The sequence below is a fragment of the Hyperolius riggenbachi genome, chromosome 4 (genome assembly GCF_040937935.1).
Source record: "Hyperolius riggenbachi isolate aHypRig1 chromosome 4, aHypRig1.pri, whole genome shotgun sequence".
In the NCBI taxonomy this organism is placed as follows: domain Eukaryota; kingdom Metazoa; phylum Chordata; class Amphibia; order Anura; family Hyperoliidae; genus Hyperolius; species Hyperolius riggenbachi.
In genome coordinates, this window is record NC_090649.1 from 186,906,808 (window position 1) to 186,911,265 (window position 4,458).

The 4,458-nt window shown below is 40.2% G+C and overlaps 1 long non-coding RNA gene across 1 annotated transcript; it reads left to right on the forward strand.

Annotated features, from left to right (window-relative positions):
• The first annotated feature begins 307 nt into the window (after nucleotides 1-307).
• Nucleotides 308-3,624, forward strand: LOC137570609 (uncharacterized). Its single transcript, XR_011031110.1, has 2 exons — nucleotides 308-355; nucleotides 3,372-3,624. It is a non-coding gene; the product is annotated as an uncharacterized lncRNA (long non-coding RNA).
• Nucleotides 3,625-4,458: the final 834 nt, after the last annotated feature.

Sequence of the window (4,458 nt, forward strand, 5' to 3'; positions counted from 1 at the left end):
TACTTTGATGATAGTCCCTAATTAACAGGAACATCTCTCAAGATATTGGTAGTAGTCAGATGTGCAAACAAAGCATAATCCAAGTACCATATGTAGTTCTTAACGATGATAAAGTATGTGCTTTATTTTCCATAATGAGTAAAACGTGATAGAAAGAGAGAGACAAGTGCTATCTTATCTTAGGGGCATATGATGGCAATCAACCAGAGAAAAGAGGATCAGGAACTTATTAAGTTATTAAACAGCTTGATTGAAAAATATGTGGCCATAATGTGTTAAAAAAGCATAACACCTTACAATTGCCTTTAGACTGAGATCAATCTGAAAGTGAGCTATGAGCCCAAAATAGGATTATGTAAGTAAAAACAAAGTTTTTATTTTATTTGTTTGTTTTTGTAAATGAAGAATTGTGGAAGATACAGTCTACCAAGATTTATAAAGCTACAGCTACCATTTTGTTACATGAATCATGTCAGTTTAAAACTGAAATAACCTTTGTAGACTTATAACCTGTCAAAAATATCCACAAATAAAACACTCTAATAAAGTTCCACCCCAGCACTCTATTGAAATATACAAATACAGTCTCAGGACTATAGGAGTTTTTAGCAGGAACATCAAACAGTCTTTACTCTTCAATGATATATAAAATCTTCTCAATTGCAGTCGTGAAATGTAGACAATTCATACAAAGCTCCTTGTCTCTGTTTGTGATTGAGGACAGCACATCTAGGTGTCTGCTCCAGACACCCTACACATTAGATTGCAGTTTCCCATTCCTGGGTTTTATCCTAAAATCTATATGATTGTGTGCCTCTGAGGAAGCGGCTTGTGGCTGTGAAACACGTATCAGGCAACTATTGATTCTGTTACATGGAGCTTTGAATGAATATCACGACTGCAATCGAGAAGATTTTATATATCATTGAGGAATAAAGACTGTTCGCTGTTCCTACTAAAAACCCCTATAGTCTTGAGACTGTATTTGTATATTTGAATAGACTTATAACCTGCCACTGAATTAGAAACAATCATATCAGTATGTAGGTATTTTTACTTTTAGTGGTCCAGGAGGTCAAAACAGGGAGTATGTTTCGTATCACCGGGGATGATTTTGGTTGCAAGATATCCCAGATATTTAAAACATTGGTAATATATGTATGCTCTCCCTTCCCATGTTAGCTGTACTCACAATTGATCCATGCGCTGTCCCTACCACTATATCAGTTCAGCTACAGTGTAGCCAATCTCATAACGACTCCATGCATCTGCTCCCAAACTAACCCCCTGATTCCCCATATCGGCAAATTGCATGCGTCCCTACCGCTGTATGCATTTCGTGCACCGTCCCTACTGCTATGTGAGTTTGGCTACAGTGTAGCTGATCTCATAACCAGGGCCAGGCAGAGGTGAGAGAGGCCCCAGTCTCAGGGCGCAGTGTATGAAGGGGCACACAACTCACTCAGCTATCATTCCCCTATTGTGTTTGAAGCAGAGAAAAATAAAAAAAAGGGGATACATGTCAGTGACTGCAAGCCAGATAACTAGAGATTAAGTTGTTGGGGGCCCTGGGGCGCATCTAAGTCTAAATGCAATCAGTGTGTGATGGCTGGGGTGGGAGGGATGGAGGGGCGCACTTTGTTGTCTAAGCCTTGGTAATGGAGGACCTTTTCACGGCTCTGGTCATAGCCATTGCGTGTGCTTGGTCATATCATATCTAAGCACCCACATTAACCACATAGCCGCACATTTGCATTGTAGTCTATGGAGGCACTAAGTTGTGACGAACACGGTCGTGCCCAGATCACCTGCTTCCGACAAAAAGTAAGCACTGCTGCTGGTGGGCGGAAGGGAGGGGGAGGGGGTTGGAGTGTTCTGATGGTTAGGATTGTTTTTAGGTTAAGATTTTATATGTTTAGGAATAGCTTATGCTAATAGTTTTGTGCTGCTAATATATAGCTGACGTGGTATGCAATATATAAAGGGAAACGGTCTTGTTTTTGAAAACATAACCTAGGTACTGTAATTTGACATCCACAATAAATAATAGAGGATCAGTCTGTAAAACTTGCAAAATAGAAGAATATCACTGTAAAGTAAGTGGCAAAAAAACCCAACAAAAAACAATACACTCCCAAGATCAGTCTGCAGTCTGCTTGCAGTGTTGTCTACATTTACCAGTTATCAAAAGGTTACCAAGTATTTGTGTTGTCTTTATGGAGCAGAGAAAGAAAGGTTAATAGCAGCCACATGGAGCTGGTGCAGCTGCTGTTTGGGTGAAGTTTATTAACTGCGTTTTCTGAGGCCTAAATGGCCACACGTTAGTGACAGTGCTGTCGCCAGAAGCCTGGCTGCGAGTTCACTCTCCAGTCTTTCTGGCTCCACATTTCTATACGCTTCACTTTCCTGATCCACTCTGGCCTGGCGTCATCCATCCAGTCTAACTCTAAAAGTTTGCCATGTGCAGTGACCCCACACTGACCCTGAGCCATGATACAAACTATGGCATTGTAATTAATCTCTAATTACCCACAATACCTCAGCCTGCTGTTCAGATATATTCCTCACCAATTCACTTATCACAGTCTGTTTCGAAAGCTTGGGTGTTAAATAGTTGATATACAGGAAGCAGGTAGTGAACGAGAATTTACTAACAAATCCAAATTTGATCACTTTATTTAAGTAAATTCTCTAGTAACATTTGTTACATATAAAAATCTGCAAAGTGCAGCTTGTGAAGAAAAGTAAGCTATTCCTTGACTGGTGAAGGTACAAGTCCATTTACAGTATCTACAACTGATATAGCACACCAACAATGACAAAAACGATATGTTTTAGAGGTAAGCTCCATCCAAAAAAATATATTCATTTTGTCTTGATTTTGTTTTGTTTTGGAGACTCCAATGTTGGAATTTGTCTGCAGCAGTCCGAGTATCTATTCTGTCCAAACAGGCCAAAATAAGTAATAATATAATAATCCGAACATTTATATAGCGCTTTTCTCCTGTCGGACTCAAAGCGCTCAAGAGCTGCAGCCACTGGGACGCGCTCAGGAGGCCACCCTGCAGTGTTAGGGAGTCTTGCCTTGAACTCCCTACTGAACAGGTACTGACCCTAGCCAGGATTCGGACCCTGGTCTCCCATGTCAAAGGCTGTGCCCTTAACCAGTACCCTAAGTGAAGAACAGGCTAAAATTTACCATTCCTGCTGTCTCTGGAGTCACTAAAACTGTTCCCTTCTTCTAGTGACAAAGAAAAATGCATAAACAGAGGTGCCAACAAGTACAAAATAGAATAAAAACAGTTCAAAAAGAAACTACACTGCACTTTTCGAATACACAGAATTAATGTGTTTCATTTTTTTCATTCCAGGGCCATCCTTCTGCAGGTGCCATGTTCAGTAATACCTGTACATATTACCTCAGGCTTAGGCCTCCTCCTGACAAAGATAGCCGCATATGCTTCTAACAAGTGACCATAAAACCTTGTCCTCTATAAACACACTGACATATGTATCCAATAACTGCCAAGCCCAGAATGTGAGCACAAGCTTACATTTTAAAGAACAAGCCACATGCCTCATCCAGAGCACAGTGCAACATATAAAGAAGTTTATTGTCTCATCTTTCTGTCTCTTCATAATTTTAACCAGAGACCTTATCTGTGGGAAAATTCTATAACCGGAGAGCATGTGGAGTGAATGACTGGTGCAGAATAAAAATTTTACTACCTGTTTGCCTCTACAATGTATGCCAGGCAGTGAACGCTGGACCTCCACCTCTTGCCATACACATAAAAACAATGCATAAAAACAGAATGTATAGCTATAGAACTGGGAATGAAGAGATCAGTACTATTCATATGAGCATTATGGTGTGTGTGTGTGTGTGTGTGTGTGTGTGTGTGTGTGTGTGTGTGTGTGTGTGTGTGTGTGTGTGTGTGTGTGTGTTTTCCAGCGGTTCTGGAGGTGTGTTTAGCTGCTAAGGGTACAATGGTTAATTTGCATATATTCAGCAGTGATGCATTGGGAGACATCTCAAGCTCACTCCAACCTGAATTATCGCAAATTTTTTCTGTTTTAGGAAAGCAAACTTTTGTTTTTTCTTAACATCTTAGTAAGGGGGCTTTTAGGACCATTGTAGTCCCTTACACACTCCAATGAGTTCTGGGTCACCATGAGCTTGCTGGTTAGTCTGTACCTCTGTGTGTGTGTGTGTGTGTGTTAATATACACAGTAGATGTATTAAGAAGGAGATTTAATACCGAGTTAGCTAATAGCTATAATAGTATTTATGTATGTAATAGTATATTAAGTATGTAGATTTCATGTTGAAATTGATCAGGAATCAGCCTGCGGGGTATGAGCAGCCAACAAATCTCTATTTCATCAGAGAGAGATCTGTCTTTTGGTCGAATCTGCTCATACTTTGCTAGGTGTATGGGCACATTAAAGGAGTTG